At 42.5% G+C, this 27,234-nt stretch overlaps 1 protein-coding gene across 5 annotated transcripts in view; it reads left to right on the forward strand.

Annotated features, from left to right (window-relative positions):
- Window positions 1-8,573: 8,573 nt before the first annotated feature.
- znf536 (zinc finger protein 536) overlaps window positions 8,574-27,234 on the forward strand; it is a 229,810-nt gene continuing 211,149 nt past the window's right edge. For 2 of the 5 annotated variants that reach the window (XM_036136299.1, XM_021315959.2), the window contains exon 1: window positions 8,576-9,140. The gene's annotated coding sequence lies outside the window, so the exon portion shown is untranslated. Of the gene's footprint in view, window positions 9,141-27,234 lie in introns of all 5 variants that reach the window. The other 3 variants (XM_021315958.2, XM_036136301.1, XM_021315961.2) reach the window with 3 other exon arrangements.

Genomic DNA, 27,234 nt, shown 5'->3' on the forward strand with positions numbered 1-27,234 from the left:
AAACTGAACGGGCAAAACTGACAGGCAGGCTAAACTTGAACAGACAAGGGTGAAGTGCTCTTACTGAGTAGATTGCACGTGAAGATAACACAAGACGTCCTGGCAACAAACAGAAAACTAAAGCGGGCTTAAATAGGCGAACGGAACAGGAGAGCAGGGCGGGACTAATTAACCAAAACAGGTGGAAATGATAAAAGGAGCATACAGACTAATAGACAATAAACCTAAGGTAGAAAACAAGACAAAGACTAAACAGACACGAGCTGAAATAAAAACTAATAACAAAGACTAAAACAGGCTAAGCATAAATCCAATACAAAACAAGAAAACAGAAATAAATCCTGAGACAGAAAAGTGGCTAAACTGAAAAAATAACCTGAACCACAACAGAACATTACAAATATGTCAGTATGAACATATTTACAAGTAGGAAGTCACAGAGAAATTTTATGTATTTTTTTAACTTTGCAAATTAAAAGCACTTTGATATTCTAGATTTTTTCTTTTAGATACTAAAAATGAATGTTAATAAAGTTATTCTTTGCTGTAATGTGGTATTAAGGATACAGTGCTATGCATGGGTGTGACCTACTTAAATTATAGGTACACCTAACAATTTTTCTAAGTCTTCTAAATATTGTATGGTCAAATCATACCATTTACAGTCACGACAGAGGGTAAGGGGTGTTTTGTTTTTGTTTTGTTTGTTTTTTTTTTGGGGGGGTGGGGGTGGGGTTGAAATGATTTCTTCTTCCTGGGGGGGTTGAGTCACAAACTGCCCTAACCAATCCACAGTCACCTGTGGATTGGTAACAACAGGAGATCAGCCACTAAGTGGACATTGTTCTCAGATTCAGTTGCTACAGTCCAACACTCAAAAAAGTCAATCACGGCATCTGTCCGCTTTTTGTTAACCTTTGATTTCCAGTTAACACATTAAATAGCCGTTGGTTGGCTCAAATAGATTTTCTTAGCAAACATTACAAAACATTTTTTTTATGTGGAAATTGAATATAGTGTAGGTGCTGGTCACATAATTACAATATCATGAAAAAGTATATATTTTTTTCAGTAATTCCATTCAAAAAGTAAAACATTTATATTCATTCATTACACACAAACTGACAACTAATGAAAACTCCAAATTCAGTATCTCAGAAAATGTGAATATTGTGGAAAGGTCCAATATTGAACACCTGGTGCCACACTCTAATCAGCTCATTAACTCACCTGTAAAGGCCTTTAAATAGTCTCTCAGTCTAGTTCTGTTTGCTACACAATCATAGGGAAGACTGCTACTGATGACCACTGACACCTCGCACAAGAAGGACAAGACACAAAAGGTCAAGAGGTAAAGAGGCTGGCTGTTCACAGAGCTCTGTGTCCAAGCACATTAACAGAGAGGTGAAGGAAAGGAAAAGATGTGGTAGAAAGAAGTGTACAAGCAACAGGGATGACTGCACCCTGGAGAGGATTGTGAAAAAAACATTAAAAAGTGTGGGGGAGATTCACAGAGAGTGGACTGCAGCTGGAGTCAGAGCTTCAAGAACCACCATGCACAGACGTATGTAAGACATGGCTCTCAGCTGTCGCAGTCCTTGTGTCAAGCCATTCTTGAACAAGAGCCAGCGTCAGAAGCATCTGGCCTGGGCTAAAGATAAAAAGTACTGGACTGCTGCTAAGTGGTCCAAGGTTATGTTTTCTGATTAAAGTAAGTTTTGCATTTCCTTTGGAAATCAAGGTCCCAGAGACTGGAGGAAGAGAGGAGAGGCACGGAATCCACGTTGCTTGAGGTCCAGTGGAAAGTTTCCAATGTCAGTGATGGTTTGGGGTGCCTTGCCATCTGCTGGTGTTGGTCCACTGTTTTCTGAGGTCCAAGGTCAATGCAGCCGTCTACCAGGACGCACTTCATGCTCCCTGCTGTTGACCAACTTTATGGAGATGCAGATTTGATTTTCCAACAGGACTTGGCACCTGCACACAGTGTCAAATCTACCAATACCTGGTATAAGGACCATGGTATCCCTGTTCTTAATTGGCCAACAAACTCAGCTGACCCATAAAAAATCTATGGGGTGTTAAGAAGAGGAAGATGCGATAAGCCAGACTTAACAATGCAGAAGAGCTGAAGGCCACTATCAGAGCAACCTGGGCTCTCAGAACACCTGAGCAGTGCCACAGACTGATGGACTCCATGCCACGCCGCATTGCTGCAGTAATCCAGGGAAAAGGAGCCCTGACTAAGTATTGAGTGCTGGACATGCTCATACTTTTCATGTTAATACTTTTCAGTTGGCCACCATTTCTGGAAATCATTTTTTTTTCTATTGGTCTTAAGTAATATTCAAATTTTCTGAGATACTGAATTTAGGTTTTTGTTAGTTGTCAGTTATAATCATCAAATTAAAAGAAATAAACACTCTCAGTATAAGTGTAATGAATGAAAATAATATGCAACTTTCACTTTTTGAATGAAATTACTGAAATAATGTCTCTTAATATGTACCTCCTAATTTTGCCGTGTGACCATTTGTGTTTTGCCATCTTGATGAATGATTAAAATTGTTCTAATAGATTCTGATACTTTAATCTAGTTAAATTGGCACCTGCTTTGTTTTATTGTATTTATTGACATAATTTGCATAGTTAAGTCTATTTTAACCTTGTATTGTGCACTGTAAAACCATTTTACTATTTTCTTTTTAGTGAGACAAACTTTTCATCTGCCCAGGAACAATGCTGAAAAATAGCCTATTGGTTAACTCTGGAGCATTTTATGTCAATTAACGTACTTTGTCCCCACTAAATAAACCAATAAGTTAAAACTTTTTTTTTCGAGTGTAGAACAGTGGATAGCAAGCGTCACTGAATGGGGTTTCATAGCCGAGCAACCTCATCAAAGCCTTGCGTTGCCAATTGCAATGCAAAAGGCTGGATGTACACCACCTCAGAACTCTACAACAATGGAGATGCGATGTGTGGAGTGATGAATCATACTTGTTTGTCTGGCAACCAAATGGAATGGTTTAGGTCTGGGACTGGCCAGGAGAGTACTTGCCTAACTGCAGTGTGTCATGTGTAAGGTTTGGTACAGTCCGGATTCTGCTTTTTTGTTTTTTGTTTAAAGTTGGGTCCGGCCCTTTGGTTCCAGTGAAAGGAACTCTGATCAGTTCATGTTTTGTGGGAAGTTTGGAGATGGCCCTTTCCTGTTCTAACATGACTTCTTATGTTTTCACACAGCAATGTCCATAAAAGCAAGGATGAGCAGAAAAACATAGCTGGCTTGTCCAGAATCATGGTGTCAAAGCTTTGAATGAATTAGATTGGAGACTGCGCACCAAGCCATCTTGGCCAACATCAGTGTCTGACCTCACCAATGCATTGAAAGAAGCAGTTATAACTGTGAAGGGAGGGCCAGCATTACATTAAACTATATAGCTTAAGAATTAGATGTAGCACTTTCTTATGTGTCTGAAGACAGGCGAGTGAATACTTTTGGAAGGATAGCGTATTTTCAGTATGAGGTCTTAATGGCATGACTTTGCACAAACTGGGCCTGGGTAAACTAACACAAACACATAGAAATCAAATCAGCATCAAAACAAGGTTATTCTAGACCTACTATGCAGAACATTGTTCTTAAGCAATTAGAGTCAGATGTTTTCATTTAAATATATTTTATTTCTGCTCTGGCCAGACGTTGATTCATATGATTTAAATTAAAATCACACTGCTTATCGGTCAAAAGCAGAATACTTCCTGCTCCTCCACATTCATCAAGGCCTGGACAAGTTTGATCTTGAGTATATGCTCTTTCCTGGCAAATAAAGTAATCCAGCGCTCCCCAAAGAATCACAGCTTCGTCTGTGATGAAATCTCCAGGCTGGCCTCTAAATATTTGCCCGTGCTGTATTTGTGTGAGCGTTTCATTAACGATCATAGCTGACAAACATGCACACTCATTGACCCCAGTCATCAAGGGAGAGCCTGAGACAGCAGAGCATGTTTCGTGTGTATTTGTTGGAAATGTAAATGCCTCACATGAAGAATTGATGTCACCAGCAAGAGCCGGTTGCAGTGGAAATGAAACTGATCTGGTAAACATTTTCCATATCCAGCTCCCCTGGCTGTTATTTAAGGTCCTGTCAGAGCTCTAAAGTATAACTGATACAAATTCTAAAGTTTCATTTTTACAGTTTACAGTCACAGAAGGTTCAGAGCGTCGGATTGTTTAAAATTGCACTCACTCCCTTTTCATTATAGCGGGCTAGTTTGAAAACATTAGTTCATCAAAGGGTTGCTCCAAATTAGAGTTTGAGGAACTCAATTTGAAGGAGAGGAAAAGTGTTTCTCTTCCACTGAGGAAAGCTGAAGTCTTGGCTATGTTTGCATTTAAATCAAAACAGGCCTGCTTTAAAGATGCTTGCTGTCTTGATAGATTCTAAATTATAGAGACACGCATGACCACAATCAACCAAAGCAACAGAATTAGTTTGTTCCCAGTGCTCTTGGATTGTTGTATTCACCCCGTTAGATATTAGCAGGAAGGGCAGCTGAAAGGTTGAGCAACTTGTTGTGCATCTGGACAGAGACAGAGATGGCAGGACGATCTTAATCTGCCCGAGGAGTTAACAGAGGCAGGCCTGTTTTTGGAGCACTGTTTTGGATGACTTCCAAGCAGGAGGGGAAGCGAGCGGAGACCTCTTCAGCTGCTCGTCGCTGGCAGGGCAGCAAGAAGGCTGCGATGACCCTCCCATGACTGCTGGCCACTAACCACATTTCCTACAATCCCTTTAAATGAAAAGCGAACACCAGCTAAGCCGAATGGAAAAGAGAATGGGAAGCACGTTCTTGTCGTTTGCTCACAAAAATCTGTTGTTTTTTTTAACACCAAATAACGTATCCCTCCTTAAAGCAGACACTAGTAGTACTGGACCTCCAATAGTCTGTCTCCAGGATTTCCTTGTATTCAGCTTTAACCACCTTAACACCAACTCCTGTCTCCACAGCATGATGATGCCACTACCATGACAGAAATGATGTGTTCAGGGTAATATGTAGTGTTGGTATACCATCACACATGGCTTCTGGCAAACATCCTTCCTGCCACTCTTCCACTAAGGCTGTCGAGTGTGCTACGTATAGTTGTCCATTGACAGACCTGAGTTGTAGATCTCTGCACCTCCTCCAGAGTCACCATGTGCCTACTAGCTGCTTCTTTAATGAAGAGACATTGTTTTATAATCTAGCTCTGCATTATGCGTCTCCACAGCCTCCTCCCTGACCTGTCTGCTGTGTTCCTCTGTCTTCATGGTGCTGCTTGTTAACCGATGTTCTTCAACACTGCAAAAACGGAACTAAAAATAAGTAAACTTTTCTTAAAATTAGTGTGTCTGTCCTTGATTTGAGCAGATAAATAAGATGATCTGTCAATGGAATATGATATTTGCACTTAAAATAGGAACAACTCATCTCCATCATCTTATTTCAAGAGCAGGGTTTCTAATTGTTTTATTTTATGGGTCAAAATACTCATTCCATTGGCAGATAATACAATTTACCTGCTCAAATTAAAGACAAAAACACAAATTTTAAGAACATTTTACTTATTTTTCCAGTGAACTAACCTCTCAGACTTTCACAGAAGAACCCTATTCATGCTGAGATTCAGTTACACCGGGTGAACTCTCTTCACTAATTAAGTGACTTCTAAGGAAAAGTAGCTACACTTGGCTGTTATTTTACGAGTATAAGCGCTAAAGGGGCTGAACACAAATGTATACAACTCCCTTATAGATTTTTATTAGTATAAAAAATAAACCAAAAAGCACAAAACATGTATCAATTCCTTTCAACATCACCTTTACGTCATAACAGTGTGTCCTACTATCAAATGAAATCCCAATACAACTAATGAAAGTTGATAGTTAAAACATAGTAAAATCTGCAAACCTTCAAGGGGTAAAAATGCTTTGAGAGGTGCTGAAATCCCTTGAAGACAACATAGTGCATACTAGTCTTTTAGACCAATGATACCCCAAAGAAGAACGCCATTTGGGATAACTTTTCTCTTGATCTGTTGGAGAACATTGCGAAACTGTCTGGTAATTTGTATTTCTAAAACAGATGGCTGCACAAGTTGAATTCTGCAAATTAGCATGCAGATAAAGTTTAGTACTTGCTGACCTGAATGAGTTTCATGAAAGGGGAACAGTGTGGTAGACCAAGGAAGATGGTATAGTGTCAGGACAATGACTTGAAAACAGAAAATGTACGACTTTACCATCAACATCTAAGAGAAAGAAAACAAGGTTCCACTGGGTTCCCATGAATCTCGACCCAGCACTGTAAATAAAAATGATAATGGGGTGTTTGATGCATCCACATGAAACTTAGAAAGACTGCTGCCAGAAGAAAGACAGCAATAATAATAATAATCATCTTCATTGTCATTGCAACATACATTCCAATGAAATTTGTTCTCTGCATTTAACTCATCCAAAGGGTTAAATGTCAGGAATGTCACAGCAAGTGTGACAAAGTACTACTCATTGCGTTCTCTAGCTAACGAGTCCATCCTTTTTTTCCTCAACATTGAAGGATCCTGAATGTTGTGAAGAATATATACAATTCATAACAAGAATTTAAAATACATTTTGAGGTTTACATTTTAAAAGGCCAGCATATTCAGCTGGTAAATCATATATATATATATATATATATATATATATATATATATATATATATATATATATATATATATATATATATATATATATATATATATATATATATATATATGATCTTTTTTATTTGCAAATTAAAACAAGTGACTTAAAATCCCCCACGAGCAGTGATTCCATATTTTGTGCCAGGATATTCTCTTGGAAAAGCCTGGAACTTGTCATGAGCCTCCTTACACATAACAACAGACACAGAGATGAACTAAAACTAAGACGATGTTAGATCAACTACAGAACTACATGTCTGCACCGTCCTGGATGCTTTAATGAAACAAATCAAAATAACTTTTTCAGCCCATAAGATTCTGGGCCTTGCAATAACAACCGGGTCAAAACATAATTACATTCACATGCAAAATGCTGATAGATGGCCTTAAACAAATGGTGGAAATATTTTTTTGTTCCTTTAGTGTAAACATCCCTGGGTACGCACAGCGACCACTAATAAAAATATCTGACAGTACAATGCATTCTATTGGACTTTCATCATCTGTTGGCCCACATTTTTTAGACGTTTAACCCTGCTACAACTAAAGTGCCACAGATCCATGGGAGCCTGTGCAGAACATCTGCAAAAATAGAAATGTACTGTATGTATGGCGGGATTCCTGCGAGGGGACAGCGCTCAGCATCGCCATGCATTGTTGGAAATTTTCATGCTTAAGTCCATATGGCAACTTCCTTTTGACCTGCTTTCCCATCCCTGATGGATTGTCAGGCCTGTCAGACGATAAAGAATCACTTGACTTGCTATAACAAGTTCAAAAGGCTCTGATGACGCGCCGTTGATCCATGGAGAATCGGTAAAGAAACACCCCTGCCGCTCACTGCTATCACTACCATAGAGATAGCCGTATTATTTGTGAGGGAATGGGTATGCTAATTTCTTTAGATGGGGAGGGAAAACTTACATTTTGTTATTTACAAAAAAAAAAAAAAAAAAAATCACAGGCGATCGCAAGAGAAAAACTCTATGGGTTAGGGTATGAATCTGATTTCTGTGGTGGCATAATGGATGCTTATTAAAGTTGATTGTAGTTCTTATTGGAAGTTGAGGAAATAACATGAAGAAAAACTGACCAACAAGTTTCTGTTTATTTCAAAAAAAGAGAAAAAAAACAGGGTGAGTTATAATAAATTGTGGGTAAAAGAAAAAAAAAAAAAAGTACTTTTTTGGATGGAAAAATGATCCGAACAGGCTGCAGTTAATTCCTGAATGCAATTAAAGTAATAATGGTTTTAACACGCTGCGAGTTGCGGATTATTCCCACGCACAGATGGAGCGCCGCGCGCTCTCCATCAGAGTGACCATCCGCGCGTCTCTGCCTCCCGCGCGGACGGACAGCGCTGGAGAGGCGCGTGCGTGGGGACGCGTGCGCGTGACCCGGCTCTGGCTTGCCTGCTGCTGTATAAACGTGATCGCCGTATCCCCACTGCGGGCCCACGTCCGGTTCTGCGGCCACCCGATCCTCAGTTCGTGCGTCTGTGGGTGCGACATTTTGAATAATCAAGGCTGCGCCCCGCCACTAGCTGTCAGCAGCACAGGCTGCCTGTCTGTCACTCTCCTCTGTGATGCACTTAACATTACAGAAAACAAGCTGTCCGTTCAGGAGAGCACTTGATATACTTTTTCCCCTTTTATTATTATTACCAAACCGTTCCCATAATTACCCCATAATCATTATATAATCCCCCAACAAAGCCTCTATTGAAGCCCTGTCTTTTGTCAACGCTGGGACACTGAATCTATAATTGCATTATTCAGCCTCTTCCAGCCCCCCCACCCCCCTATATGGAAGCATAATATATCAAAAACACGGTGCAAAGGCAGCTTTTAGTTGCAGGAAACACTCCGGCTTCTGCGGGACGTCTCTCTGTCTTTCTGTCATGTGCTTTTATTCACAGCTTCATAAAAAAAAAGGGAGAAAAAAAAGTTGAGCCAACTTCCAAGTTCCTGTTAGTATTAGTGTTTGACTCAGACTGAAGGAGCAGTTTTTAAAAGCTTTGAGCACCTGCGCAGACATTTCTTCACGCTTTAAGCGCGCTCGCATCTTTATTCTCTTAATAATTTCATTTTAGCGCAGCAGGCATAAATCCTTTAAATCGGTGAAAGAAAAAGAGAGGAGAAAAAAAAAACAGAGAAGGTAAAGGAGGCTCCCCTGGGAGCGGTCCTGCGTCTGTATGCGCGGGGACCCGCAGCCCAATGAGGCTTATTTACATTAAATACGCCACAAGGTTACAGTGCAGATAGATGAGCGTCATTTTTATCACTCATTACTTCTCTTTAGCGGTGACTGACGCTCGGGACGCAGAGGAGGAAACGCTCATTTATCCAGGAGTTTCTAAAGGCCAGGAGGAGACGAGGAGGAAGGGGATCTAAAACAACTGTCCTGAAAGGTAAGGAATGTCACTTTTTGGAGTTATTTGGTGTGTTTGCGGGGAGGGATGTTTAGGTTGTGCCAGCCGATTCTCATCGCCCCGAGCCTCCGCTGGCTGCGCCTGCACGGCTCAGAGCAGAGGGCACGCTGCTTTCTTTGACTATTATCATTTTTTAATAAAACAAGAATCTTTCGGCGCAGTTTAAGGTCAGGGACTGGGAGCTGTCTGATGAGCGTTTTATTTCCGTCTAATGTGAGGACCGGGAGAAAGGGGGGGATTCGTTGCTCCGCTCACCGCTGGGTTCATCAGCTGCTCTGACGGCGGATACCGCAGGAGCAGCCGGCTCTGCTCTCTACAGCAGAGCGCCTCTTGCAGCCACCAGACAGGGGGAGTCTGAGCTAAGAGATGGAGGGGACACGCTGCTGATGCCCGCCGATCGGAACCGGACAGCGCGCGAAGGATAGGTCCCGATAAAGCCTTGTTTGTCCGTCTTTTTTATGTCCAAGTCGGAATACGCGGAGGAGCGTGGAGTGGACGGTCCGTAACGCGTCCTGAGACGCACTTTTCCAACACTCCACGTCCGCGCAGCAGCAACATGATCCCGTCAGCTCAAACGGACATGCCTCGCTGTTCACTGAGCACTGCTTGTCTCGACGCATCGTTTTACGCACCGGAGTCGGCAAATTAAAACAAATAAATAAATAAGAAAAAAAAAAGGTAAGAAGTGTGGAGCTCAAAGCAAAAGGGGTCTTATCTTATCGGGGGGCTTACTCGGGCTTGTTTCTGTGTGTGTGTCGCAGCGGGGGTCCCCTGATGTCTCCCCGAATCATGATTAGAAAATAAGGGTGCAATTATCCGGAGCGAGGGGTCGTAAAACAGCAGCTGGGACCGAGAGAGATGGAGCTGCTCGGAAGCGACACCTTGCAAGTCTCTGCGTGCTGAACTAGTTTCATTTGGAGCAGAAAAGAAATACGACGCTAAATGTCCGTTACGGCTTTTCATTTGTTTTGCTCGTGTTTTCCCACAAAGCCTGTGCGTAAAAGCCGCTCGCTGCTCACGGCTTTGCGACGTTGGCGCATTAGGGATCTGTGGCACAGCGTGGGACTTTTACAGAAGTATGTGGCCGTGTTCCCGGCTGCTTGGAAAACTTTATTTTCCCCCTAACCTGCAGCTGGGATTTAAAGGCAACGGTGTAAAGAAGTTAAGCTCTGGCACCACGTGTCCAAAAACAGAAAAAAAAAAAAAAAAAAAATTAAAAAACAACTAAACTTGTGAGATGGAAGAAGAACCGGTGAGACCTGCCATTTTGTGCACCGAGACCGACCTCTAATCCGTCAAAGCGTCATGTTCTAATGGATGAAGTGCTGAAACTGACCCATTTTATTTCTGTTTTGATAACACTTTGTCGGGGCTGTTCTGAAAAGGTCTGTGTGTAAAATAGAAAAGGACAGTTCATGAGGCCATGGCATACCAGTGGAGTGAACAGATCAGATTTGTGTCATGTTCCTGGTTTCAGGAAAAAAAAAAAAAAAAAACCTCAAATCTTTAAAACGTTTTGCATCAACAATTAATAAAGAAAGGAAAAAACAAACAAAAAAAACTATATATTTAAAATAATTTTATATATTTAAACATAAACAGGCAGTTCCGAATAAAATAAATAAATAAATAAATTCAATTATGCATGGCACCGGGGATGTTTGAGCTCTCTAATCCCATTTAAAGCCCATGTCATACCGTGCGTCTTGGGTGGGGAGCTGCTTCCTTTCCTTTTTTTTTTTTTTTCTTTCGTGGAAGTAAAAGTGACCCCTGAATGATTTGACCCCCGCTTACCCCCAAGCAGCTACCAGCTTTACCGGGACACGTTAAATATCTCCACACACTCTGTCACATTGTTTCCCTAACCTTTCCCCAAGTTATCCCGGGTCCCCTCTGTCCTCACCCCCCCCACCCCCAGAAAAGTTGCTTCCTCCTTGGATTCATTGTGCAGGGAAAATGGAATAAATAGATGGACTGTACGGGCTTGGATGCTGTCATTGTGTAATGGTATGCACTGGGCGGATATTGTGTCTGAAATAGTGTCTGGGCGTAAACCCCTTTTGTCAGTTCCTTTTACTCCTTTATCACAGGAGAAATATGAAATGGATGACGGTGCAGAGCTGCTTCACGGACCTGTTTGCCCTTTGCCTGGACCTCTCCGCTCTGCTACAAGCGGAGATGCTGTCAGTCGCTTTTGGGTGAAATAGTTGAGAAGACTGGTCTGGAATAAGGCCTCGCTTTGCTTTTCCACACTGGCCTTTTGGAGGGAATTCTGTCATGCAGCTAAGGTGTCCTCAGATGCTGGTGGTGCTCAGTTTTTGTTTCGATTTGTCAGTCTCTCCTCGAAATCTCAGCCTTCGCATAAGTCTCATTTTCATCACCGCACCCTGATCAGACGGCTCTAAATGTCAGCAAAAGCAAGCTTTTAAATGGAGAAAATTGCCTCGATCTGTTAAAAATGCGACGTAGAAACGAACGTTTTTGAAAGAGATTTGACGAGCGAAATAACTCACACACAGCAGCACGAGGAATTTGACACATTCTCATGCTGCAACTTTCTGACTGACGGAGCTCGAAATCTGCTCCTGGGAGTCGCCCTGTCGACGATCCAGCGTCAGCCGCTTTACCACCTGTGCTCCGTAACGGCGCTGCTATGGATGGGGTGGGGGGGTGGGGGGGGGGGGGGGGGGGGGCACGGACCATGACTGACTGCGCTCATACACATCTTTCAGCTGCAAACAAGGGAGAGAGAGAGACGTAGAGAAGGGATGGCATGCCGAGGATGGCATCAAATCAGTTCTCCTTTCAGCGAGCTGTCAGTCAGTCAGGAGGCCCACTTCACTGAAGCAGATGTGTTGTCAGTCTGACACGCGGTCAATTATTTGCATGTTGACGTGTTATACAATCAGATAAAATAAAAAAAAAGAAAGGAAAATACATAGGAAAGTGTAAGAAAGCCGACGTGCGTGCACGATGGTGCCCCATGATTGGGATTCATGCATGTGCAATAGTTCCCTGTCAGATCTGCAGCCTCACTGTGGTTCCTGATCCCCCCCCCCCCCCCCACCACCCCCTCATTCTCATGTAATTATGGGGAGAGGGCTCCAGCTGCACAGGCTGCAGGGCCAGGTTTTCCCATCCGCTGGGATCAGGGCAATGGTGGGCAGGCCGGATCAGGCCAGCTCTGCTCATCAGCCAGCCATTAATTGATATGTGCAGTCATTGTGAAAGCAGCAGCCCTCCTGCCTCGCCCTCCTCCTTTTTTTTTTTTGGTTACCTACTGTTCGAGCGCGCTGGATGGGTACCGGCTGGATTTCTTTTTTCCCCCCTTTCCACCCTTGGTTTCCACTCTGGTTTCTGATCAGCCTGTCTCCCTCACTGTGTCGGCAGAGCAAAGGCGCTCTGTGTGGGTGTGTTCTGCGCTGACTGTAACACACGCGCACCAGGCTAGGGGTGAGCTTGTAACTCCTTGACCTTGATCTCCAGAGTTTAAGCCAGGAAAGGGGGGAGCAGGGTGTCAGGCTCAACACGCAGTTGCCTTGTGCGTGTAATGATGACAAGAGCGCATGTGAGTTTCCTTCGACTAACATCCCGATAAATCTCACAAAAATGAGGTTCTTCCTGTTGGTTAAAGTGTTTAACCTCCGCGCCCTCCGGGCCAACAGGTTGTCATGATCAGTGTCTGCTGTGGCGATCCCAGACAAAAGGTGCCTCTGACCTTTACTCCTGCTTCAGCTGCTTTTAGGCTTTCATTCGGTTAAATGCAGTTACGATAAGCGATTCAGAGCATTTACATCTTAAGACCTGTATAGTTAACGTTAAGCTGCAAACACGAGAAAAAAAAGAAGAAAAAAGATCCAGTAGTTGGGACCTGGCGGAGAGGTGGGGTCGGGTGGGCTGAGATGGAGGAGCGGAGGCTAATCATGGACGTCAGCTTGATCTAAGAATAAAGAGTGTGGGGCAGATGAGGCGTTGACAGATAGGCTCGACTCATCCTCTCATGCCAGGGTGCCATCACAAGGAGCGTCTGCTTGTCTGGGCAGAAAGGAAGTGGGGTTGGGGGGTTGGGGGGGGGGGAGAGGGGGCAATGGCGAAGTCTGGATGGCGTAGGTCTGAGTATGGAGGAGGTGATTTCTGCTTATCAGAGGAGTCTCAGATAATCTGTCTCTCAGCGTGTACATGTACCTAAGTTCCCAGTCCGTACCCTCTCCCCTCACACACTGTGCTATTCTGCCTCTTTGCCCCAACATCCCCGATGAAACCCCCCGTAACGTTTACGCGTTGTTGTTTGGCCGTTGGTTTGTGTCCTGCTTGCGTTCTCTGTTTTTATTATTATTTTTTTTAATTCCTAAAAAGTTTGTTTCGGCTTGTGGATTTATGATGGTGCGACGCGATGTGGCTGGCAGAGCTGTTTTTTTTTCCCCCTTGGTGCGCCGAGGATCGCTGTGTTTTCAGCCGTGTCATTTCCACAGACAACAGCTTAACACAAACCGGCAAGCACACATCAATCAGAGGTCCTGAAGCAGAGAATTGTTGCTGCTTAGCATTCAGCTGCGCCCTGCAAAGACAGTGGTAAATACCTCCAGCCTTCATGAGATGGAAGCGTGTGTGTGTGTGTGTGTGTGTGTGTGTGTGTGTGTGTTAAGCAGGCCCTGTCTATCACCCCCTTTCGCCCACCATCACTGACTGCCTCATGTCATGTCTGCTCTTTAGCTGCGTTACGTTTTTTTTATTTTTTTGGATGCGACCTCCGTAAACTTGCAGACCTCTGCTAATGAGCCCGTCAAAAGATCCAAGGAGGGGGGGCCCAAAAAAAAAAAAAAAAAAAAAGAGGGGGTGTTCAGAGGAAGGTTTGGGAGCGCTGGGGAGAACACGCGCACCTTTAATTATGATCAAGAGGTTCTCACCAAAGGATGGAGGCGTTTCCCGTTCGGTAGCGCTCATAAATCTGGCCCCGGATCTGCCGTACGGCGAGCCTAACGATTACTGTACACCATTGTAGTGCACGTTCAGCTGCTTCTCCAGCACCTCATTTGCATAATTGGATCTTTAATGAAACTTCCCCGGCGGAATGAATTAGAAAATGAATAAATTATAAAATAAATATAAACAAAAAAAGAAAAAGGAAAAAAATGACGAAACAAACGCTGATAACGGCGGGGGCCAGTTGTGATCGGGGCGTCACCAAAAAAAAAAAAACGTTCCCTAGAATAATCTGCCCACTTCTTTTCTAAAAGTCTTGTGAGGTGTGTGAAGGGAGAGGTGGTGTGGACTGGAGGCAGGAGAGGGAGATGGAGCGGTGCAAAGAGAGGAAGAAAAAAAAAAAAAAGAGTGACCTGCTGTGGCACAGGCGCTCGCACATCAACGGCAGTGCTACAAATAGGATGAGAAGTGACTGTGAAAGCTGTACATTCCCAGCCAGGTCTCGCGGGTTAAGACTACAATAGCGGGATATTCTGTAGCCCAGGGGGGGATTTCAGCTCCTCTTCTGTCGACACTCATTGCACCAACTTGTTACTCGGGGAAGATGGCTCTTTTGTCGGAGAGCCGATTCCGTGCCTGTCTGCCTCCCTGCCTTCCTCTTCTCCCAATATTTCCCGAAAAGATGAATTAATGCTGCCGTTCTATTTTGTTTCATTTCCACGCAATTACAAGAAATATATGTATTTAGAGAAAATGCATTTGTCTCTGCTGAAACTTTTTTTTTTTCTCTTGCTGGTGGTCACAGCAGGACGTCCATGTTTTTTTGCGTCCTGTCTCTATCCTGTAATAGCCTCACCTGTGTTTAGCCAAAGGATTTGTTGCTTAAACGTTACAGTCATAGATTAAAAAAGTACACATTTTAATCGGCACGATGTGAGAGAGACTGTTAGGTAAGCTCTCTTTCGGCGATAAGTACCCTTTTACTCCAAAGTGGAACAGACAATTGTTAATCGAGGACTAATGGTAAATGATGGTGTGTCTAAGAGCAAGGATTTTTCTCTCTGCCTTTTTTGTGTGTTTCCACTCCACATCTGTGTGAGTGGATCATGTGTCCGAGTGGTTTATAGGTGGTTTGCGGGGCAGGATCTCCTTAGCGAGGTAGTGGAAAGGTGGGCAAGGTTCAAGTACCTCAGACACTTTGATCGCGAGCAATCGCAGCGCCTGAGAGGACCCTTCAAAAGCCTTCTTATCGCACTTCCCCTTGCGCTGTTTCACTCTCTCTTTTTTTTTTTTTTTTTGCCTCTCCGATGCCGCCTGTCAACTCCCCACCATCTTCCCCAACCGTAAGCCTCGTTTTTCCTACCTGCCTTTGGTTCTTCTGTCTTCTCCTCTTTTCGTTCCCGATCCAAATGTGCCGCTTTGGTTCAGATTCTGAATAAACAAAAAAAAATTACAAATAATCATTTGAAAAAAAACATCTTGAATTAAAAAAGAAAGAAAGAAGCAGTTTGGGCTGAAGTAAACGTGTTAAATTGGGATTTGTGTGCGAAGCTACTAAAACGCGTACTACGGGATGCCTGTTTCTTTTGTTATTTTTACGATTTAAAAAAAAAAAAAACTCTAAAAGTCACCTATCTGGCAAGGAATCTTGCTGTTAGGGAAAAATAATATGACGCTGAATGGAAGATGGGGAGGCAGAGGGGGAAACGGCGCTCAGCGAGGAACACGACGAGCAGAAGGAGAGCAGCAGAGAGGCAGAAAAGGAGAGATGATTTACCTAACAGATTCTGCAGGCTTCCCTCTCAACAAGCGGCTGCCACAGATCCTGCGAGCCTGAATTGATAAATTCACTTTGATAAAAGTCACTGAAATGCCGGCCTGTCTGCGCACCTCCATTAAGCGCCGGTACATTTGTCACAACCACTGGAAGTCAAGCGAAAGGGTTTTAATGTCACATCGGGCTGAATTAAAGACTCAATCGAAAGCTGTGAAAGGTTTACGTTTTTATTCCAAGTGACAGTGGCGGTGGTGCAGCTGTGGCTGGTGTGAAGGATTCCTCAGCTCCACTTGATCAAGGCAGTCATTTCACATTTTCTATTTTTCTGTTGGGAAATTTGGGATTATTTGCCCCTCGTTTTAGCCCGGCAGCTCATTCTGTATATTATGACTTTGAGCAAAGGAGGGGTGTGTGTGTCTCTCTGTGTGTGTGTGTGTGTGTGTGTCTGCGTGTAGGGGAGCAGTGTTGTTCATTTCATGTCTGGCATTATTTTTTGTAATTTATTATTATTATTAATATTAATCAAGAAAAATTAGATCTGTGCCGCATTAATCATCAAGCCTGCCTTAATATAGCAAACCAAGGGAGCATTTTTTAAAAAGGCTGCATTTAAAAACACGGCTTTCCCCCTGAGAAGCCCTTTAATACCACATTACTGTTTCCCATTTATGCAAAAGTAAATAAGTAAACCCAAAAGGCAAATGAGCATTCCAGGCATTAAACACACAGCCTTCTATAAATGACTGGCACAGCCTCGACCACATCTCCGAGGCAAAGCTGCTTTGAGACCAAGGACTGCTACTGTGCCGTTTTTTTTTACATAGAAAAAGGTAAATACATGTCTTCTTGTTTAGCTTTGCATCTATTTTAGGACAGCACATTCAAAAACAAGCCTTCTTTCAGGGTTTGAATTTTTATGGAGCATCACCTCTTGCTGTGAGAGAACGTGGGACCTCCTCTGAATTTCGGAAAAGATCAGGGAGAGTTCAGTCCTTGGCTTTTATCAACACATCTGTCCTCCTGAAAAATCTCCCTACAACACATTTATGCATAACAGCAAAACAAAATGGTGAAGTTGGACCTGCTCCAGCCCTGGAATGTACAAACAAGCCCTCATGACTGTTGACTAAAGCTTGAGCAGAAAAATACTCCTGTTACTGAGACCTGTCCCAAACAGAGCACAACGCTCATTTACCCCAGAGCAGAGCTCAAAGGAAGACGAAACCAAATTAGTTATTTTGGCCATTTATGGGGAAAAAAAAGCAAATATAAAGATTTCATTTTAAAATTGAGCACATTGAAATGTCTTACGTATGAGCGGGTATTGTTTTACATATTATTTATGCGACTGCTCGTGGAACAATAAATCTGTATAAGAAGATTCCCATCAGGTTCCATTGAGCTCCAAAATAGCGGCAGGAAGGAGTATTTGTGTCCACCTTTTGGAACACCACCCCCTTAGAAAGAGGACTCGTGTTAAAGCCGCGCATTAGCGGGGTGAAAACGCTCCTCGGCTTGTGAAGTTGATGCCTCCCGGTGTTTTATTTCATCAGGCAAAAACACACGTTACATTTGTGTGTGTGACAGCGTGTGGCTCCGGCTTCGCTTTCCAGGAGTCGCTGGTCTTTCATGAACTACTTTAAAAAGTCTTGTTCCAGGTGGGAAGCTAATAGAATTTATCTATTATTTATTCACGTTAGCGCTTGCGTTGAATTTGAAAAGAGAGCGCTCTGATGCGAGAGAATTCCCTCGATGACACACTCCTTTCTTTAATGCCTCTCCTTAGTCATATGAGACGAACTCCCACTTCTGTAGTCAAAGAAACCTAATTGATCCCGGCCAATTTCAGTTTTTCTCAAATCGTCTTTTTCTTTTGCTCCTCAAATGCTTCACTTGATCCAGCCCCCACCTCCTGCTTATCTCCCTCTTTGTCTTTTGCTTTTTAGTCTGTGGCGTTATAGTGAGCCTTATTACTGCTGATCACGAGCTCAAGTTGTTTTCCCAACCTCAGAGCCGAGGTTTTTAATACCTGTTTTGTTGTACCCACACACTTTTAATAAGAAAGAGGCTGATTTATCTGCTGTTAAATGTTGTTCTTGATCATTCTGTCCCAGTTTGGCTGCGACCGTAGTGGTGGTTAACATTCCTCTGTTAATGTTTTCTATAGTAACTATTGTACAAGAAGATACCAAAAGAATTTAAGGAATTGTATATTTTTTGTTTAAATCATGGAGAATATATCAATTAATAACTGACAGCACAAATAAACAATTGCAATTAGTAAAAGTGTTTACCTGAGAGCTATATTTGGTTGAAATATAACATGAGTAGTCCCTTTGTTCAAACAAGATCTGAATGAGATTTCAAAGTGAAAGGGGAAAAGCGATCTTTCACAGGTTGGCAAAGGTATCAACATGATGACCTTTAAATATGTTAGAAAGGTTGTTGGAGCTTTTAAAAGAGAATATGAAGTGCATGTGTTTTGAATTAGTTTTAAGTAGGAAATCTAAAATCTGATTTTCAACGTACAGTTTTTTTTTTTTTGGTTATCTGTGGTGCACCACAAGGTGGTGGGTTACGGTTAGGTTCTTCATTTTTGACATTGTGCACACATAGCAGGATATGGCCCTAAAGAAACAGCTCGACTGGCTAATTGACCTTCAAAGGTCAGCAAAAGTTAGCAGTTATAATTTAGAAGGATTTGCCAATAGAGTCAGACACTTGACAGTCATGCTGGAAATCTAGAGTCATCGCTTGTACCGCCAACTGCTTTCCAAATGAATTTTATTTTGAAAGGAACAGCACCTAATTTAAAAAAAAAAAACAGGATTCCACAACCAACACAACTGTGTATTATTGTAACATAGATATTATACATATGGGAAAGCAGCAACACACTTGGTGGTCTCTCACAAAAATAAAACTGCTTAAGATCCACTGCAGTACTGGTATACGCCATGGATAGGAACAACTTCAGCTTGAGATGTTGTAAATGACTAAAATTAATGGAATTGTTTTTTGCTTTGTTCATATTAAAACACTAAATTTGTCTTACCTTGGTTTCACCATAGACTGAGTTGGGACCTAAATAGATACTGTTGGCTGTGATATTCCAAATCCTTGATGGGAAATAGGATGACAAAACTATTCAAAAACATGTTTGGAAATGCTCCTGCAGGAATTTAAAGATATTAGATTTTACTTCTTACAACAGACGGCATTTTTGTCCAGTGTTGCTCCTTTTATCTGCTGCTGAAAACCTACGCCTTACACGTTGTAGCATCCTTTCTCACCTTACCTTAAGCAATTAAGCTAGATTTTCCACATTTACACCAAGACCTAAAATCCATTTCCCCAAATAACCCTTAACATGCCCACCTACCAGCAAGACAGTCTGGTGACAGAACAGCTTCAGATTTGAGATAGAGGCCTGCAGTTCTGAAGTTGAGCTCAGGTTTGTTTCTCTCTCTCCCTCTTGTAGCCTTCATCTCTCTGATTGCCGATCAGTCCCCAAGGGCTTCGAGGCGCTCTTTCTAGATCCCTGTGATTAGAGTAAATGGCCTCCCCCCACTTTTTTTTTTTTTAACCAGAGATCAAAATTGGTTTGCAAGGCAGGGGGAGTAAGGTGAAGAGCTTGGGACACCACTGAGACTGAGGATACTAAGTATTAGAAGGAAGGTGACAAGTAAAGAGCCTAAATGCAACTAAAACATGACCTGGTCCTTTAGACTCAGACAATTTGTTTTCCTCAAAGCTCCACAGCAGATAGATTTGAGGACGGATTGAAAATTGGAATTCTAACCGTTACTTTATGTTCTCATGTGAAACAAAATGATTGTGAAATAGGAAAATAGTTATGCTAAAAATCACCAAATGGCACATGCATGCATTTGGTTTCTTTAGCATCTGATCCTTATTAGTGCATTTTTATGGATAATAAAGTCAAAAAAGTTAATATTCACCATGTGATAGAAATTATGAAGGAATGCATTTCCCCCAAAGTTTTTTTTAGGGTTTTTTTTAGAAAGGGTTCAACATATTACAGAGGCATTAAGTCTGCACACGGCAACAATGAAATACATTTTTATTTTTATTTGAATACATTTTTATTGTTTATTGCCAGACCATTCTAAAATAAATTAGGAGCCACAACATGACATGTGACCAACCATTTCAGTATCAAGACCCAGAATGAAATCCAGAAGCACTGAAGTGAGACACACAACAAAATGTCCACACATTTTTAATACCTCAACTCCCATATAACATAAACCTAAACAGTTTTTACAATTTTCATATCAGGGTTTCTTATTCCTTCAGTCCATCAATGAACAATTGATTATTCCTTAACTGATAAAAACAAAGTAGAAGCCACACAATATCCTCAGGATCTTGTAGGGCAGTGCCCTCAACTTCAAGCCAAGGCCCCACACTGCCCCTGGTGGTCAATGTGAATACTTGCTCCCAAAAAGGTATTAAAACAATAACGTCATTAATTACAAAGCTGTATGTTGAATACAACTCATGTTTAAATATTTCCTGCCATTCATTGACTGGCGAGAGAGAAAAACTGCATTCCAGCTTTACCGTGAGCCTACTTCTGACTCATTCTGGTAAAATTAGTTTTGAAATAGATGGGTAGATATCAGGACATGAGTAGTTGAGGCCATACTTGTTTGTTTTTTTCAGTGTGGTCGGGAAGGGCAGTGGGGGGGTGTTGTGGCCGTGAGTGAAAACGACTTGTGTTATGAAGCAATAGAACGTTCTGGTTTAACTGTGCTCCCCCTAGAGGATTGGTTGGAGTAACTGCAATAAAGATGGCTGAACTGCAGATGTGTGTAAAGCATATTCGTTGGACAAAGAAGTAGAACGCAGGTGGAAGTTACTGTTTTTTCAAACGTAATATTTTCTTCTATATAAAATATCCCACAAACTGCAGTTAAGATTTGAAGCTTGACGGATCAGTTAAATCGCTGCGAGCCCTGCAATTGTGTGATGGAAAATAGGCAGAAAGCATTGAGCTGAAGTGTCTTTGCTGTGCCCTTAAACTCACCTGTACTCTCTCCCAGCTTGAAGGAGGGTAGCACATTTATAATCGAATTGCGTAAGCCCGATGTGGTGTTTGGCAAATTAACCATTTTTTTATATTGTTACGTTTATTTATATGAGAGGGGTATACATCATCGCAATAAAACACAAGGTCACAGCTGTCAACCAATTATCACCTTTGAGGGAAAAATGTTGCAGCTTCGTACAGTATGAAGCAGGTGTTGCCCCAAAGGTTAGCTTACTCAGATATCAAGCCCCTTTGGAGAGAAGCGCTCATTTTACCTTTGTAATATAAAAAACAGCTCTGTTAACTTCAAGGTCCTTCTAAACTCTTAATGCCTCTGATGAATGTTCTGATTTATCAGTGACATTTTGTCTTCTGTTAATGTTATTACCTGTGGCGTCTCTGCATTTGGGGCCAGTGGGACCAGGACCCACCAGTCGCTGTGGAGCTCTATGTTGGCAATAATTAGTGGGGCATGATCGTTCTTTATAGGTAGGATTCCGTTACCAATAAAATTCTGTTAGAAACATTTGTGTCTATATATCTAAGTCTGCCAGAATACTATCAAGCTCAGTAGGCTAAATCCTCTTGAGGCACCTCGATATTGGGGCCCGCCCACCAACATTTGTTTAAATAATGAACATCTGAAATTGCAGTGGCATGCCCAACACGTTCTCAGTGTGGGGCACAAATACTAGGGCCCCAAGCTCGGCTCAGCCAATGAAAATACTTGAATTGCACATGTTACGTTTACGTCCTGCCGGATAGTGTGCGACCATCTAGGCAAGGCGAAATTATTTGTGTAGCACATTTCAGTACAACACAAAGTGCTTTATATGATTAAAACATTGGAAAAATAAAAACAATAAAAGCAAGTAAAAATAACAGTTGCAATTAATTGTAGAAAAAAAAATAAAACATAGGAAAATAGCAAATATTAGTCTAGTGTTAGTTCTCCTTGCACACTCATTGAAGGATTGATGTAAATCCTTTCTGTTCAGTAAATGAACAATATTAGTGAGCTTTTATTTGTAATTTTATATATAAAAAAAATATTATATCTAGCTTATATAAAGTGGATTTTCTAGTGTGTTGGTTTATGCTAATTTAACAGTTTAACTTAAAATTGATCAAAGTCAGCTTGTATCCATCACAACAAAAAAAAGTGTTGCTGCTAATAGGGGTTGAGTTTTTGTGCCCTCTTAACTTATTATGCCAGAGACATCACTGGTTATTACAATAAGGGAATCAATTGTAAAACTTGGTAGTCAATAAAATTTAAACTAGAAAATGTAGTGAAAAGGGTCCAAAATTCTAAAATGTTCACTTTTATTCCGTGAGTTATTGCTTGTTCTATTAAACACTCCAGCCTGAAAATGGCTTCAGTTCCATGTGAACGACTTTCTAAAGTGACGGAATCCATTTTTGACAGAGATCTGTTCTTCATTTCACCTGCTTAAACCTGATGAATTCTGGGGTGTTGTAACACAAGTAGGGCTCACCCAGGACGCCGTTCATGCAAGAGCTTTCACTGGACTTAAAACTGAAACGGCATTACTTTTGGTAGACGCAGCTACGTGTTCCAGTTGTTCTCTAAACGTAAAGGCAAATTAAAACTGAGCCAGCGGTTTTCTTCGAAGCGGGAATTTGCGCTCCTAAACCCTCCGAATAGTATATCATAATTGCCGGTGGACAGGTCTGCTGATAGTGTGCTTAGCAGCCATGCGTCAGTGTCAGCCCTCAGGTGCTGGTGTCTTCCTCTCCCTGGAAGCTGTGCGCTCTCCCATGGTTCGCTGTAGCTCCGACTACCTGTGTGTGTGTGTGTCTCGGTTCACGTTGGGAAGAAGGGGGCAGCTGGGAAGGGGGGTGGTGGTGTGTGTGCGTGTGGGGGGGGGGGGGTGTCTGATTCAGCCGTTACTTGTGTTCATGTGGAGCCCGGCAGAGGTCAGTCTCCTCCTCAACACCCCTTTTTCATCTAATTTCTGAGGCTGCGGGCGACCGCTTACCGCGCTTTTGTTGCCAGAGGTAATCTGTGAAGTGATCTTAATTATGGAGGTTCGGCCTGTCCCCCCCACCACCACCACCACCCCCTCTTCCTCTTCTTCGTCTCTCTCTCTCTCTCTCTTTCTCTCTCTCTCTCTTCCTCTCTGTACACACTTTTAATCAAACAGCATAGTTAGCTCGTAATGAGGGCGAGGGGAGCACGTGCGCCTCTGCTTACACATGCTGCGAGGCTTCGAGGAGGAGGAGAAAGACAAGGATGAAAGGAGTGAGGAAGGAAGGGAACAGTCGAGAGCAGATGATATGCAGTTTCCATGACAGGTTTGTCAAGAAAGTTTTGCGTTTGTATTGAATGATAAAAATAGCGGTCTTTATTTTTTTTGTGTGTGTGTGTGAAAGCTTTTTGAGAAAAAAGGAGCAAACTCTTGAAATCGCAAAAAATTTGGAAAAAGTTGCAACTCTTTCTTAAAGGCATTCCCACAGATGGTGCTGAGTAAACACTGTATAGTATACAAGAGTGTTGACAAAGTGGAGTGAGTTGGGATCAAAGGAGTTGGGCACCAGGGCCAAATCTCAAATTGGAAATGTGTGTGACAGACTGTCACATGACATACACTTAACATGACCTACCCCACCCACCCTGTGCTGGTGGTTGTTGCCAAGCCATAGCCAGGTCAAGAGATTGCCTGGGACAGTAAAGACTGAGGCGTCAACAACGAAGAACCTGAATCAACTCCAAGGCTTTGGCGTTCTTGTGACTTGCATCACCCCATGATGTAGCTAGAAGACATTAAGACCCCAACAACCCTGTGATGTTTCAGAGGTGGTGTGTCCATCAGGTTTTTGGAGTCCCCCGATAAAGTCGGATTAGCAATGGAACTTAGAGAACAATGCCAACAGATTCTTTTTGTAAAGGACCAAGCCCAGTAGTGTTGCCTGATTTTTTGGTTATTGGTTTGGCCATCTTTGCAGAGTAGGAGCTGAGCACCAAAGCAAATTATCTCAGTTGTTTTGCAATACAGGAAGACATTTGGAGCACCCAGAGAAAGCCCACACATGCAAACGGAGAACATGCTAACCCGAGGGACGTATCTGAACCCAACTCCTTATTGGTGTGAGGCCACAGTGGTAGCTACTGTGCTCCTGTGCTGCCCTAAATGGGTAACCAAAAACCAAGGGACTACATAAAAATGATGCAAGTACTTGTCCCCTCCTCAAGGTGAAAGGAGTAGGGGGATCTTTCACATCTGTAAGACAGGTTGCCTGTGTGTGTGTGTGTGTGTGTGTGTGTGTGTGTGTGTGTGTGTGTGGTGCTAATTCCTTCAGGGTCAAGAGGAGGGGCCAGGGTTAAATGCTTTGACAGGGGAGGTCAACAGTGATTAGCTTCCTTCTGAACTAATGGCTGGTTGCTGAGGAGGCTGGGAGGCAACAGGAAGTCCAGGGGAGAGAGAGGGGAGACTTGCACTTGGGTTACAAGTTTGATGAAATCACTGTGAGCTACTGCCATGAAGAGCGCTTCCCCCACCTCCCCCTGCAATCCCCTTCTTTCCTCGTGTTGCTATATTATTAAAGGTTGCCTCGGTGCTTAAGTTAGGTGAAGCAGATGGCCCTTTTCATAAATCATACTTTTAAGATGATTACAGGCGTTGCCTCCCTCTGTTCTGCCCTCACGCGCGCACACAGTTTGGTTCGTTGTTTTTCTTTCTTTAAACACAAAGCTAATCTCACTGTGTGGACAAGAACGCTTCAGTTCAGACTCTAAAATCCAACAAAAAAATAAAAAAATAAAACAAGTAAAGTAAAATAAAAGAGATAAGATTCAGTACTATATCTTCTCTCTCCTCCTTCGTCAACGTTACTGTCCCTTGACTTGTTTTGTTCCAAGCGTTGCACAAACTTATTCAAAACAGGATGTTAAATATATAGCAACGACGGGGGTTAGAGGGAAAAGAGGGTGTGTGTGTGTGTGTGTGTGTGTGTGTGTGTGTGTGCATATGCACGTTGGATTATGTCTTTGCTGTTGCACTATTCCTTGATGTATGCACCATGTCAGGCAGTCATTGTCTCCTGGGTAAAGAATGATAGTTCAAATACCTAGCATCTCTCCCCTGGTGCTCCAAATGCTTTGCCTTTGAAGTTTTTATAATCCATCTGTCATCTTCGAGCAGGGAGGGCACATGTTCTGTACTGCTCAATTACCAAATTCTCTTTTTGCCAACTGCAATGAAACAGGAGGCAAATAATATGGGTGACCCTAAAAAAAAAAAAAAAAAAAAAAAGGCTAGTGGTGTGTGGAGGTGACTAGAAAGAGAGAAAGAGACAGAGGAAGGAATTGCTTGAAATCCTGCGTTCCTGACTTTCTCACGCACTTGATTGTGTCCCCTCGCTGCCTCTCATAACAGGAGAACAAAGCCTGTTTGTTGTGGGTGGAATGCCTAAAATGCTTCCTACTGTTACAATTATGAAGCATTTGATTGAATGTGTATTGTTGCAAGGGCTTGGTGATTTTGATCATTTTTTTAAGTGCCTTAAATTGTTATTCTGCTTCCCGGCAAGAAATAATAACTAGTCAACTAATCAAATTCCATTTGATATAAACATTTCATTTGTTTTAATAGCTGGTCAGTGCCTTGAATAGCTATCAAGGAACAAAAATGTGTGTTTTGATTATAAATATTCATCACGGCGGCTCGCAGACGCATGCTGAACGGGTTTTTTTTTTTTTTTTTTGTCAGAAGCCGGGTAGAGGATCTAATGAAGTTTGTTGCAGTTCTTGGTGTTAAAATCGTCTTTAATTGGTGAAGGCTTTGTTGTGCATCACTTTAAAAGTGCCACTGAGCGACCAGACGAACTTCAGAAGGCTGTCGGAAAAACAGAACAACAGCAGCAGCCGCAAATTACGGCTCCGAAACATCTTTCATTTACATACGCCACAGGCCCCTTTATAAGGCTTCTACCTTCCTTAATTCTTTTTCACATTTAACACTCGATGCAAAACAATAAAGCCTCAGATCTCTGTGTCTGGATCCTCGTTTACATCGAAGTCCCCCCCCCCCCCCCCCACCATCCCTCCCCTCATCAGCTCCGCCATCCCAAAGCATCCTGACTGGGAAGGAGATGAAAAGATTGTTTTGAGAAACTCGAAAGGAAATTTGACATTCTTTTGTGGTTTCTGAAACTTCCAATATTCCGCTGTAATTGTTTCACGCACGTTATATATATATCTTCATTTTGAGGGGGAGATGAAGAACATGTCGGCTCCTTTCTTCCTGAATAAAAGGCAGCAGAACCCATCTGGTTGGGTGATCCACTGCTGGCCCTCTCGCACTCATCGCTGAAATAATACTCCCTCTAATGACTCCCGCATATTCTGAAATCTCCCTTTTGAAATTGGTCTTGGCAGATTATTTGCAGGTACTTGAGTTGCATCTGTTTGCAATTTTGCAAATGTGGTGGATTTTAATGCCAGGCAGGGCAGGGACGGCGAGTGGAGAAGAGGCTATTTTAATCTTGGGGATAAGACGGGCGGTTTGTATGAAAAGGTTCAGGTAGTGGTCTGCATTATGTGTCGATACGTTTATATGGACCGACGTTATTGCTTTCCTTATCCATACTCTGGAGCTGCTATCCCCAGAAGGGTTGATAGTAGATGTTAAATGGTAGTCTAAGCCGTTACGCTGTAGTGCTGAGTTGCAGTTTAAGCATATTTTGCATTCTCCTTAAGAAAATAATCGCGCATGATAAAAATTCTTGTTTCAATATTGCACAATACTCAGCATCATTGTGTTTAATGAATATTTGAAATTCTGAATCTTAGAGATCCTTGGGTGTCTGGGAGTTTGTCCCTGATTTATACGGCACTGATTAGCACAGCTAAAGCAAAGCTGAAATGATTGTGACTTCAGTCCCTATTATTTCTACCATGTGGTGAGCAGCTGACCAGCTTAAGCCTGCCCCCCTCTTTCGCTCCCTCGGCCTCCACCCCTCCCCCTTTTAAAACTGTAATAAGGTGCCCTATTGTCCTATAGCTGGGAGTAACAGGGGCCACAGCCGAGCCCACCCACCTGACTGTAATTTCATAGGTGGTTACAATTACATTAATTACATATTTCATCAACACTGTTTATCCAGCCGCTTGGTAGATGAAGAGGCCAAACTTTTCTTATGTCCCCCCCCCCCCCCCCCCACCCATCCATCTCCGCTCTCTCGCCCCTTTTTTATTGTTTCAGTATATTCAAAGCAAAAGTAGTTGTGATGGGATGGGGTGGAGAGGGCCCGTTTGGGGGGGGGGTAACCAGAGGAGGAATTATGCTGAAAGT

The sequence above is a fragment of the Fundulus heteroclitus genome, chromosome 4, assembly GCF_011125445.2.
Source record: "Fundulus heteroclitus isolate FHET01 chromosome 4, MU-UCD_Fhet_4.1, whole genome shotgun sequence".
NCBI lineage: Eukaryota > Metazoa > Chordata > Actinopteri > Cyprinodontiformes > Fundulidae > Fundulus > Fundulus heteroclitus.